This window comes from Petaurus breviceps, unplaced genomic scaffold, assembly GCF_028583685.1.
Source record: "Petaurus breviceps papuanus isolate PSGF00001 unplaced genomic scaffold, PetGlider_PUasm1.0 90696, whole genome shotgun sequence".
NCBI classification, from domain to species: domain Eukaryota; kingdom Metazoa; phylum Chordata; class Mammalia; order Diprotodontia; family Petauridae; genus Petaurus; species Petaurus breviceps.
The window spans coordinates 3,912,024-3,926,230 of NW_027187314.1; the positions used below are offsets into that span (position 1 = coordinate 3,912,024).

At 35.6% G+C, this 14,207-nt stretch overlaps 1 pseudogene; it reads right to left on the minus strand.

Annotated features, from left to right (window-relative positions):
• LOC138144328 (interleukin enhancer-binding factor 2-like) overlaps positions 1–14,207 on the minus strand; it is a 46,913-nt pseudogene that overhangs the window by 22,896 nt on the left and 9,810 nt on the right.

The window sequence follows — 14,207 nt, forward strand, 5'->3', positions numbered from 1 at the left end:
CCAAGAAAGTTACACATGATTGATTACCCTCTGAATGGTCACTTGGTCCCTCTGCAATCTGCAAGCCAGGAGCTCCTGAGGCAGCCAGGGAAAGGTAGCTTCACAGTCACCATGCCTCCACTGCTTCTCACACTGGGGGCAGGGGCTGGACAACTCTAGTGTTCCCCCTGTTCCTACAAGGTTCCACACTGACCTTTTTTCTTTCTTTTTGGCATTTATGGAATATGGATATTTCTGGAAACCACCAGAGCTGCTAGTGATTCTCTCTCCTGAAGTTTCCTCTCGGGCAACAGCTGGTCAGGGCCTAGCCTGGAGCTGGGAACCACACAGCTCATGTGAGGCTGTGCTCAGCTCCTATCCTGGCACAATAGATCCTTCCTGTCAGCCTGCTAGGCTTTTCTCAGCAGGAGCTTTGTCTCTGTGGGTTCTGTAGCTCTAAAGTTTATTTATAGTCATTTTTTTACATATATTGGAAGTGATTAAAGGCAAGTCCCCACCAAATTTGTGCTTCTACTCTTCCATCTTGGCTCCACACACAGGACTCTTCCTCAAAAAATATTTTTAAAGCTCCTACTGTATGCTAGGCACTGTGCCATCCATCTCTCCACCCCACCCATAGATTTATTTGTCCTAACTCCTAGAATTCCTAGTTCCAGCCTCCCTAAAGAGGTTGTGAATGGCAATCCAATTCAGTTCAATTTAGTGACCATCAAATCTTAGAAGTAAAGTTCATGCTCTTACTTCCCTAGCAGCTTCTCCATCTCTTTCCCCCTTCAGACAGCTCTTTTTCTGTTCCCCAGAACCCAGAAACAGGATCACAGACCTTTCTATAAAGGTCATAATTCTGGCAGATGCATGTCCTCTTTTCTCTCATGTGCTTCAGTCATGAAGGTTAGTGTGCTGTCTACTATACTGTGAATTATTTTTTATTCAAAGTGAAAATGATATATGCTCTTCAATATGTGCAATGTAACTTTTTTTTAAAAAGCCCCCTTTCTTCTGAGCTTCCATATTAGTATTGAATATAACAATATCATCTGAGACATATGACCCAGGTCCATAACCACAGAGTCATTCTTTACTAGTTATGAATTATTCAGCTTATGAATCTAGTATATTTCTAAGTCTTATTATTTCTACATCTTTTATATAATCCTTTTCCTCTACACTAATAGTTATAACATCGAGGCCCTCATTGCCTAATGTCTGTATTATTAGAGTTAGCCTTTTTATAGTTCTCCTTATTTCCAATTTTTCCCCACTCCAATCCATCCTCCATTCAGCTGCCAAAGTGATTTTATAAGGAACAGGTCTGACTATGTCACTTCTGTACTCAATAAACTCCAATGGATCTTGCTTACCTCTAGGAAGAAGTATAAAATCCTGTTTGGAATTTAATACCCTTCTTAACCTGTTTCCTTCGTTCTTTTCAAATCTTCTTACTCTTTAATCATCTTCATAATTCTTTACAATACAAATACACTGGCTTTCCTACTGTTCTTCCTTGAATTTAACACTCATCCCTTAACTCTGTTTATTTTCATTGGCTTTGTCTCATACCTACCCTGTTCTGTCCCATCACTTCTGCTTCCATACTTCTTCAAGACTCATCTGATTCCTGTCTTTTTTGGATGGTGTTCCCTGATCTTATATTCTCTCTGCTCCCCCACTAAATTCTATCACTCCCAGTGATAATGTCCTACTTAAAATTAATATGTGTTGTATACACAATGTTTTGGATTTTTTTAATCCTCCCTCTGCTCTCATTTTGATCTGAGTTCTTTGAAAATTTAAGCCAAGTTTTTTTTTTAATTTTTTATTGTATCTTCAGTGCTAATCATTCTGCCTAACACATTGTAAACATTCAATAAGTGCTTATTGTTTGACAAATTGACCTTTATTTAGAACAATTAAGTAGGAAATCATCCCTATGGTGACAATACTCATTCTGACATTAACAGAAAAGTGTTATTCTTTATATTTTGCTATAAATTATTTATAAGGGATATCTATTGAAGGTATACATTCAATTCAATTTAACATTATTAAACTGAATAGGACGAAAATCTCCAATTATATACAATAGTCCAGAGACACATCAATCCTTGATTTTCTAAAATATAGAACTTGCATAAGCTATGAAACTGATTTTTTGGTAACATTGATTTCAGGTTAAAAAAAAGATACTGCATACCAAGCTTATCATTGGTTGACTATTAGTATTACATCAGTGATTACATTTTACAGAATAGTGTGATTCAGGTTAATCAAGCACTATGTGAAGGAATTATTAGGATGTATTATTTTGAAGCAAGGAATTGTTGAAAAAATAGGCATTAGTATCAATATAGGGATGGGCAGAAAGAATGGAAATGGGGGCAAAGCAACATGTATGACTGTCAATTATGACTCACTTTTACTTAACCAACTAAGAAGACAAGCCTTGTCATTAATTCACAGAAAGGTCAATCAAAGCTGAGGGTAACATTAGAATATAATAATAAAGTTCAATTCACTGAGTTCAAAGATAGTATAGGTCATAGAGCTTTACTGGTGCATCAAAAAAATTTCCTTATTATATATTTAGAAATTTTCTTTACAGTTAGAATTTTAAAATTGGAAAATATCCTGGAGACAAACTGATTGAATTCTAATCTAACTGAATAAAGATCAGTTTTATAGATAGCAGATTTGACAAAATTATCCTACCTTGCTAAAAATAAAAATAAAAAGAAATGTAAACCTATGATAGAGAACTCATTATCTCTTAAGGTAGTTCATTCCACTTTTATGAAAATCAGTTAAGAAGCTTTCCTTTTTTCTGACAAGCAGCTTGTGTTTTTTTTTTTTTTGCTTCCATCCATTCATTGTTTGTCAATTTATTTGGTGAGAACAAGCAGGGGAAAAATCTAATTTTCTTCTGATGGTATCTCTTTGAGGCAACTATCAAATTCCCTCAATTCTTCTTCTAGAAAAATGTCATTCACTTAGCTGTTGTATTCAATACAAAGTATTCATGCCATCTACCCTATAGTTGCCTTCCTCTGACTCTTATCTATCTTGCAAATGTCTTTAAAAATATTTCTCCCAGAATTGATGACAGTTTTCCAGATGTAATTACTTAGAACAGATGTGAATATCTAGGGTAGACTATGATGAAACTAGCTTGTATTAGTTTCCTCCATAAACATAACCCTATGTTGCCTCTTGTTGAGCTTTAAGTCTTTTGAAATACTTATTACCTTTAGACCAACCTCTTCATAGCCATCCCTTCTTCATCTTTCATTGGAAAAGTTGGTTTTTGAGTCCACTTAATATAATGTTTCATGAATAAAGCCCATCCTGCTTAATTTGGCCCAGAATTCTATCCTGTTGAGATCTTTTGGAATCTTGATTTGAATTTCATGTGTTAGCATTTTTTCCAGTTTAGTGTCACTTGCATATTTAAAGAGCATTCCATGAGGCCTTCATGTAAATCATTGATGAAAATATTTAATAGCATATGTCCCTATTTTTGATATACTCTCCTACTTCATGCATGGACACTGAGCCCCTAAGTCTCCTTAAGTTCTCTCTTTCCCTTTGCTGGGGCTAGAAACTTTACCTACTGAACTCATGATGACAATTCAGGATGATTTCCCACATGTGTACTTATGTAACAGCTACACAGTTTTCATTTTTCTAGGTGTAACTCTAGAGTTTCTTTTCAAGGTGATTTCATTCATGTTCCATATAAATTCTTTTAGTCTTCCCCTTTTGTCATGCAAAATGAAGAGAAAAAAGGGGGAGTATCTTATAATCTAAAAATGGCATACAGTAAAGTAAACTGAGAAAGACATGTTAATTGAAATTTTAAAGCAACAAGCAGAGTCAGTACTTTAAAGGGAAGAGGGGATGAGAAGTCATATTTCTTTGCATAAAAGACTGTATTATAAAGAAAATAAGATTCAGACACGAGAACAGACTATAGTGGAGCCAGAACAGGCCCAGGTGAGTGGATTCACCCACCACAGAAGCTATTCCCAGACCTCTCACCACAGGATAGGGGATCTGTCAGAGCTGAGTAAGAGACAAGTGCAAGACCCATGCAGTGACAGCTGCTCCTGGTGCTATCAACCAACAGCCTGGATCTTTAAAAAATCACTTACCTGAACTTCTGCAAGCCAAGGTGGTGGAGTAAACTCTAACTTCTCTAATCTCCATCTATGAAATTGAAAACTCAGATTATGTTGCCACAGTGTAAAATCCTGAAAGAGTGGAACTAGCTGCAGGCTTGGGAGTCCTAGAGGAATGGCATGGCTGTTACTGTGCCTAGGCTGCAGTGAAGGTCAGGAGCTGTCCCAACAAATCTTATCTCAGCCTACCAGCATGAAATTCTGAAATCTAGGGAGGTCCCTCTCCCACACCTATGAGCTTCAATGTAACACTGGTGAAATTCCGATAGTCCTGGCCTTGGCTTCAGTCTCTGTCTAGACATCCAGATGCCCCATCACACCAAGTCAACAACCACACCCCTAGCTCCAAGCATGAGAAGCATGGGTCAGAGCCCTCTGTAGCCAAGAGGCAGAAATCCACTTTATATGCCAGAAAATAAGCAATCACACTAGACAAAAAGCAAGGTGGAAAAAAAATGTTTCAATTCTATTATAAGGAGTGAAAAGAATGAAATTGAGAGGTCAGCACTGACTCTGTACCGACATATGAGACCTCAAAAGGGAATATTAACTGGTTTCAAGCTCATAAAAAGAATTCTTGGAAGAGCTTAGGAAGGATTTAAAAAGACAAATTAGAGAAGAAAAAAATTAAATTAACTATTTTTTTTTACATTACAATTTCCAAAATGGAAAAATAAAATCAATGAAGAAAACAACTGTGCAAAAAGTAAAATTTGCAAAACAGGGAGGTTTAAAATCTAACTGGAGGAAATCAATCCCTAAAAAAAAAATCTGAACATATGGAAAAGGAGCTTCAAAAATTAACTGAGAAAAATAATTCATTGAAAATTAGAATCAGTCAAATTGAAGCTAATGACTCCATGAGACATTAAGAATCAAACAAAACCTAACAATCCAAAAAAAATTAAAAGAAAATGTAAAGTATCTCATTTGAAAAACAACTGATCTGGAGAACATATTCAGGAGAGATGATCTAAGAAATATTGGTCTACCAGAAAGCAATGATGAAAAAAAGAACCTGGCCGACATCTTTCAAGAAATCATGAAGGAAAACTGCCTTGAGATCCTAGAACCAGAGGGTAAAATAGTTATCAAAAGAATCCACTGGACACCTCCTGAAAGAGATCCCAAATTTAAAACTCCAAGAAATATTGAAGCCAAATTCCAGAATTGTGAGGTTAGGGAGAAAATATTGCAAGCATGCAGAAAGAAACGATTCCAATATCACAGAACTACAGTCAGGATCACACAGGGCCTAGCAGCTTCATTGAAAGATAGAAAAGATTGGAATATCATATTCAATTAAGGCAAAAGAACTTTGACTACAACCATGGATAAACAATCCACCAAAATTGAGCATAATCTTTCAGGCAAGGAGATGGTCCTTCAATGAATTACAGAACTTCTGGACTTTCCTCATGAAAAAAGGCAGAGTTCAATGGAAAAATTGATCTCAAAATATGAGACACAAGAGAGACATAAAATGGTAAACAGGGAAAACAAACACAAACAGACACACACACACACTCACTCACATAACTCGTTATTCAATAAGATCAAACAGTTTAAATCCCTAGTGGGGAAGCAAACACCTGTTGATATTGAAAACTGTATAAATATTGAGACATTTAAAAGTGATAACATAGAGAGTGTGGGTTTAAATTAAATAATCTGATTATAAAAATCTTAATTAATTGCAAAGGGATTGTTATGGGAGAAGAGGAAAGGAGAAGGCAAAAAAGGGCAAATTATGCCACACAAAGAGGCATAAAAACATTTTATAGTAGTTGGAAGGAAGAGAGAGAGATGAACATTACATGAGCTTCACTCTCATTGGTTTTGGTTCAAGGATGGAATAACAATCAGTTAAGTATAGGATTCTAATGTGGAGAAATGTAAAATTATTATTATTGTAGAGGGAAAGAAGGGAGGGAGAGAGAAGCATTGAATGAGATTTACTCTCTCTCTCTCTTTTGCTTTGTGGAGGTGGGAAGACAGGGTAATTGGGGTTAAGTGACTTGCCCAAGGTCACATGGCTGGTAAATTTTATGTATCTGAGGTCAGATATGAACATAGGTCCTCCTGACTCCAGGGCCAGTGCTCTATTCACTCTGTCACCTAGCTGCCCCGAGATAACTCTCAATGGATTTGCTTCAAGGAGGGAAAAACATAGTTTGTTAAATAAAAAGTCTGTCAGACACAACAGGCAGTAGGAGGGGAAAGGGGAAAGAAAAGGGGGAGGGTTTAAGAGGGAAGGAAGAAGTAGGAACAAGGAAGAGTAAGAAAAGGGAGGGGGGTTTGTAGGGAGAGAATACTGAGAGAGACAGGGTGGTCAAAAGGAAAACTCTTAAGGAGGTGAGGGAAGAAGGGAGAAATAAAACCATAAACAGGCGAGGAAATAGGATGGAGGGAGAGACACAGATAGAAACTGTAACTGTGAACATGAATGGAATCAAGTCTCCCATAAAATGGAGGCAGATAGCAGAATAGATTAAAAACCATAATCCTAAAATATGCTGTCTACAAGAAACACATTTGAGGAGTGACACAAGGATATCCACTGTCACCACACCTATTCAATTTGATACTATAAATGTTAACTATAGCAATGAGAGAAGAAAAAGAAATTGAAGGAATTAGATTAGACAATGAAGAGACTGTTATCATCTTTGAAGATGATACGATGATATACTTAGAGAATCTTAGAGAATCAAGTACAAAATTGCTTGAGATAATAAATAAAATTTAGCAGTTACTGGATATTAAACAAACCCACATAAATCTTCAGCATTCCTATATATTTCTAACACAACATGAAATAGATGGAGAAATTCCATTTAAAGTTAGTATAGACATTATAAAATATTTGGGAATCTACCTGTCGAAACAAACCCAGGAACAATATGAGCACAATTCCAAAAGACTTTTCACACAAATAAAGTTAGATCTAAATAATTGGAAAAACATCAGTTGCTCGTGGCTAGGTTGAGCCAATATTTAAAAAAATGACAATTTTTCCCAAACTAATTTAACTATTTAGTGCCATATCAATCAATCTACCAAAAAATAAATTTATAGTGCTAGGAAATTAGTAACAATATTTGTCTGGTGGAACAAAAGGTAAAGAATATCAAGGGAATTAATGAATACAATCTAAGAAGGTGCCCAACCATACTGGATTTTAAACTGTATTATAAAGCAGCAGTCATCAAAACTACTTGTTACTGGCTGAGGGGTAGAGTGGTTGATTAGTGGAATAGATTAGGTACACAAGACACAGCAGTCAATGACTATAATAATATACTGTTTGATAAACCCAAGGATATCAACTTCTGGGATAACAAGTCACTGTTTGCCAAAAACTGCTCGCAAAACTAGAAAATAATATGGCAGAAACTGGGCATAGAACAATATTAAACACCGTATACCAAAATAAAATCTAAATGGGTGCACCATCCAGATATAAAGGCTGATATTTAAGCAATCTGGGAGAAAAAGGAATAACTTACCAGTCAGATTTATGGAGAGGGGAAGATTTTATAATCAAATAAGTGTTAGAGAGCATTACAAAATACAAAATGTATAATTTTGGTTATGTTAAATTGAAAAGTTTTTGTACAAATAATGTCAATGTAATCAAGATTAAGAGGGAAGTAAAAAATTAGGAAAGAATTTTTTTCAACCAGTGTTTCTGATAAAGGCCTCATTTCCACAATATATAGAGAATTGAATCAAATTTATAAAAATGCAAGTCATTTTCTAATTGATAAATGGTCAAAAGATATGAACAGGCATTTTTCAGAGGAAGAAATTAAAGATATCTACAACATATGAAAAAATGCTCTAAATCACTATTGATTAGAGAAATGCAAACCAAAAGAACCCTGAGGTACTACCTCCCACTGGTCAGATTGGCTAAGATGATGAAACAGAAAAAATGGTGAATGTTGGAGAGGATGTGGAATAACTGGAGCTCACATACACTGTTGATGCACTTGTGAATTTATACAACCATTCTGGAGAATAATCTGGAACTATTTCCAAAGGATTATTTTAAAAATTACATACCCTTTGACCCATTAGTACCACTTCTCAGGCTTTATATCAAAGAGATCATAGAAGTAGGAAAAGGACCCATATGCACAAAAATATTTACACCAGTTCTTTTTGTGGTGGCATAAAATTGAAAATCAAGGGGATTCCCCTCAATTGGGGAATGGCTAAACAAGTTGTGATAAATGAATGTGATGGAACACCATTTTGCTAGAAAAAATGAGAAGCAGGCTGAATTCATAATAACCTGGAGAGATTTTTATATAAACTGATGCTGAGTCAGGAGAGCAGAACCAGGAGAACTTTGTACACAATTACAGACACATCGTATCTGTGACGACCAGTTTTGATAGGCTGATCTCCTCTCAGTAATACAAGGTTATAAGACAACTCCAAAAGTCACATGATGGAAAGGGATATTCACATCCAGAGAAATAGCTACAGAAGCTGAATGCAGATTGAGGTAATCTATTTGCTCTCTCTTTTGGGTTTGTTTTCTTTCATCCCTTCTTTCTCCTTTCACTCCATTGGTTATAATCCGGTTTTACATCTTGACTAATGTTTAATGTGAAGGCATTTTTAGAACCTATATTTGATCACAGGCTGTAATGCGGGGGAGAGGCGAGTACAGGGAGGGGGAGAAAATTTCTAATTCAAGGAGTTGTGCAACTGAATGTTGTAAACTAAAAATTAATTAATTAATTATTTTTTTTTTTAAAGAAAAGGTTACATTTAATGCTGAGGTCTTTCAAATTTTTAGCTTAACATTATTTTACTTTTATGGAATGGTAGAAAGGATATGAGAGAAATCATTTTTATTATGTTAACCAATTTTGGTTTGAGACTTTTTTTTTCTTTTTTCTTTTCTTATTCAGGGACCAGTGGTTATAGGTCAGTCAGTCTCTGAAAGACAGGACTGAAAATGAGATTGGCATAATCCTCTAGGAAACTTCTCCTTAGTCTTGAGTGGGACCTCACCCAACTAGGAAAATTTACTTCTTTTCAAAGTGTAAATAGCATCTAATCTAGGTGAATTCTGACACCATCCCCCCACGCCCCACCCCAGGCAAAAAAAATATTAGCCTCCTTTACTAAAACCCACCCCCAAATTTTTCAGCATGAGGGGTCTCAGTGGAGATGGATTCTTTTGTCCAGAATGCTGGATGCTGTTAATACTCATGATCCAGTCAGGAGAAGGAGCTGAAGACTTTTATTCCACATTAATTATGTTCACCACCTCATTGATTGTTCACCAATCATGGTTGATCTCTGCCTGTCCGGAGCACCCACTTTTCCAAAGGTATTTAAGTATTCAATGATCTACATGGTTTTGTCTTTGCTTACTAAGGGAACACTGTCCATGAATTTATTGATTACCAACTAACCTAATTAACAAATTGATTATTAATTACCCAAACACTCTGTCTCTCAGGCTTTTCATTTATCTCAGATATTACCAAGTTTCCTCTTCCAGACTGAATAGAATTCATGTTTATTCTAAATCTGTTGTTCTTATCAATAATTTCTATTGCCTTAAGAAAATTCTCAGCACGTATTTTTTTCATCTATATTAAGTTTTTGTATAAAATTCATGTCATACATAAATGTCTTATATATGTATACATATGTGTATGTATATTATATATATGTCATAGGATAAATTTCTTTTTGTTAAATGTGTTAATTCTGCTTTCAGAGTCTTAATTTCTGACCTGATAATTCTAATTTCTGACTTAAATTCATTCCTAAGTAATTTTTTAAAATAAATTGTTACTCTAAGCAGATACTTGCTGTTGTTTCTAGTCTCTGCTGAACACTACATAGCATTTCATTAGTATCTACATACTTTTACCCCTATTATAATTGCACAAGACACTTCAGCTTCTCTTTGGGACTTTACTGGGTTTGTCTTTTGTTTTTAGCCTCTTTTCTGTTAGTCATCAACTTTTACAATGGTCTCTTATTGATAGTTTTATCTTTAGATTTTTTTTTGTTATTATTTACTTTTGCCTTGCATTCTCTCTAACTCTGGGATGTATATCTCCTTCAGCTTCATCTCTTTGTAGGAAATAAGCATCACTTGTTCAGGCACCTTCCCTGAACAGCCTCAGAGTGTGGAGGATGTATGGAATGGGGAGGGAAGTAGAACTGTTTATCACTTATATTTCCAAGCTCCTTTCCTTCAAACTGAATGAGCAGTTCTCCTACAGTGCATGGTTACAAAAGCAGCCCAATAAAGTGACATATTTTTTACTCCTACTAATTCCTCCAAGACCTCTCCCCCTGTCATATATTTGTGCAGAAAGTTTTCTTGTCATGTAAATGCAGTGATTAATGAGAGTTATTAAAATTATGGGTGCTCCCTATGTCTGGGTTGCTATCATAAGCCTACATAGGTGCATTACTACTTATGGCTGTGAATGTAGTTGGATGTGGCAGCAGTACAGAGTGAGATCTCTAGTAAAGTGTTTCAGGGTTAATTCATTTTTTTTACTTGCTACCCAGACTTGGTTTTTCTTATCTTATGGAACCAGTCACACCTACTCTATCTTTGTTACACTACTCCTTTCTTTGTAGATTTAAGGTACAGGCAATTTGCATGAACACCAAAATATTAATAGCCTAACAGAAGGTTTACAAGCAGAGTCTGGGTATCCATTTATTAGAAATGTTGTAGAGGCAATTTTTTATATTAGGTAAGGAGTTGGAAAGGATATCCTTTAATCACCTTTACTGTACTAGCATATTGTAATTTTTATAACAATATCATCCTACCCCATTTACCCCTTGTATGTGTGTGTCTGTGTGTGTGTATTAAGGAAGATTAGTAGAGATTATAAAGAACTTTGTTCTCAATTTTACTCTCTTTGAGGTTGGCCCTGGTATATCTACCACATCCTTCATTAAATAACACCTTGAGTGATGTCAGAAAAGATGATCATCATAAATTATTTTTATATATCTTTGTGAAAAAAATAAAAATTCAGACTCCATAGAGGGTCAAAAATAGAGGGATAGGGAAGCGGAGAGAGAAAGAGGGAGATAGAGACAGAAACAGAGACAGAAGAAAGACAGAAAAGGAAGGATACTCCCTTACTCATGCCATCTAATTATAAGTGAATTCATTTTTTTTATTAAGAAAAACATTAGCTCTGATTATAGGTACTTGTGTTTGAATTTCTTACATTTCACAGCAGAGAGCAAGTTCTTTCAACACTTTTATATGGTAACCCCTCTGATCGAGGCAGAGATGTTTAATTAAACTAATAATTATATAATACTCAGAAGTGTTGACAGAATGATAATGTGTGAATTTGAGAACTCTTTTTTCACTGATGCAGAAACAAACCTGGGATTTAGTTTTCTTCTGAGTTCCTAATGTGTAATGCTAACATACCTGTTAATACCAGATTACTTGTGATTCCTTTCATTCAGAGTATTCCTTCAGAACCATGATGCTTAAGATATTTTTTCCAAACTGAAAAATCTTTCCACACTCAGCAGTATTTTCTATATACTCTACTTCATCTCAGCCACTCTTGAATCTTGTAGCTGGGTTGGCCTCATGGTAGAGGACACACCTGACTAACATATCACTATCACATTATAAGCCCTGTGGAAGTTCATCCTAAATAATGCTCAGACCTCTGGATTGATGCAATTAAAATGACAGAAAACAAAACAAAAAATAAATAAATAAACAAGAGCATTAAAAGTACCACGTCCCACCAACACCACCAATAACAGCAAGCATTATTATGAATTATCAATGTTCCAAGCTGTGAGCTAAGCACTAGACATAGCAAGAAAGGCATAAAGAGTTCCTGTGTTTAAAAAACTCACAATTTAAAAGTTGGCATGAGTAAGTATAAAGTATTGATGTTCTCAGAGGAAAGGCATCAAGGCTGAAAAAGGCTTCTTGCAGGAGGTGAGATTTTAGCTTAAATTTGAAAGAACAGAAGCAGAGGTGAAGAGAAAATTCCTGTTCTGGGAGCCAGTAAAAATACACATAATAAAGAGCTGATATGTGTTTTTGCAAAGAAAAGCAAAGAAGCCTGTCAAATCATTGGGAAGTATGTGTAAGGGAATATTCTATAAAGAACTAGAAAGGTAAGAAGGGAAGGGTTTTAAAAATTAACAGTGGATATGATAATTAATACTGGTGGAATTACAGAGCCACTATAGTTTATAAGAGATGACTGATACAGACAGACTTTATTTTAGGAAGAGCATTTTCATAGCTCAGTGGTGGACAGACTGGAGTACAAAGAAACTTGAGATAATAAAGACAATAAGCAGGATATTGTAATAGTCCAGTTATGAAGTGATGAGGGCCCACAACAGGGTGGATGCATCGTCCTATAGACAGTGTGTCACATGTGGAAGTTACTAAAAAGGCAGAAGGCAGTCAGTTATAAATGGAAGAGGAAGGGGGTGACAGAAATTGAATAGTTGAGGATAGCATTTAAATTACATGCCTGGTGATTTCTACAAAGAAATGTAAGGGGAAAGAGTTTGGGGGGAAAGATAATGAGTTCAGCTTTCCATTTAGATGATTCATCTAAGCTAATATGGACAGCAGACATTTGGAGATGTGAGACTGGAGAATGGGGAAGGTGGGATGAGTGGGCAGGATAAATAGATCTCAGATTCATCAACATAGAGATAAAAATTAAATCATAAGAGCTGATGAGATCACCAAGCCAAAAGCAATAATTTAGAGGGAAAAGAAGAGGACCAAAGACAGAGCACTACAAGTCACCCAGGGTTAATAGATGCGCCCTGGATAATAATCCAGTACAGGCACCTGAGAAGGAGGAATCAGACAGGTAGTATTATAACCAGGAGATAGCAATGCCACAAAAATACTAGAGAGAAAAGTTTCAAACAAAAAAAGTGATGAACAAAAAAAGTGCAAAGTGGTCAATAAGAATGAAGGTATATATCATCAAATTTGTCAATTAAGATAATATTCATATCTTCAGAGAGGACAATGTCAGTTGAATAGTATTATCAGGAGTACGAATATAGAGGGATAAAAAAAGAGCAAGAAGAAAGGAATTACACTAATCATAGGTAGTTTTCTCGAGAAGGTTAATCATAAACGGGGGGAGATATGCAAAATAAAATAGCTAATGGGAACTGAGGGATCAAGTGAGGATTTTTTGGAGCATGGAAATAAAAGAGAAAGCTGTTTCACCAAGGGGTCAAGGTAGGGAAGAGAGGAGAGTGTAGCCAGTAAAGAGGAGATGGCCTGAGAATGAAATGAGAGGTCATCATGAGGATGAAAATAAAAAAAAAATGATGAGGCTTATTAATTGGAAGGAAAAGTGGAATAACAAAAAATCAGACATAGGAAATTCAGAGTTCATGAACAGGGGAGTGAAACACTTCTAACAAATGGCAAGACAAAGGTATGAATACATAGTAAATATGGTATAGATTAGTAGGGCATGAAGAATGAGGAATGTGAAGTATTCAGAAGTTATTTTGATATATTTGAAGGAGTATCAATATGTATTCTGAAGTCACCCAGCATGAAGGTAATGATTGGGAAACAGAGAAAAAGTGTCAGTAGTAATCAAAATTACTTGAGGAATGAAGGTGAGTGTCTTGGAGCTATCATGATATTGATTGAGTGACAAATATGAATGGAATAAGCCTTGAATAAGAGAGATAACTTAGTGAATATGGTAAGGGAAGAATCTGGAAATGACAACAGGGAGCAAGGAGTATTCCAACCTTACCATCATGACCAGTAATAGGAGGGGTGAGTTTACAAGGAAAAATTCAATCAGTGCTGCAAAGTTATTCAGGAATGTTGTATCATCAATAATGAGCCAGGACATAGTAAGTGAAAGAAAATGGAAGGATGAGAAAGGAAAATGGAAGCTTATGATGACATATGCTATTTTTCCTGTGGAATTTTAGTCATCTAGCTTAAAACTTGCTCTCTCTCTCTCTCTCTCTCTCTCTCTC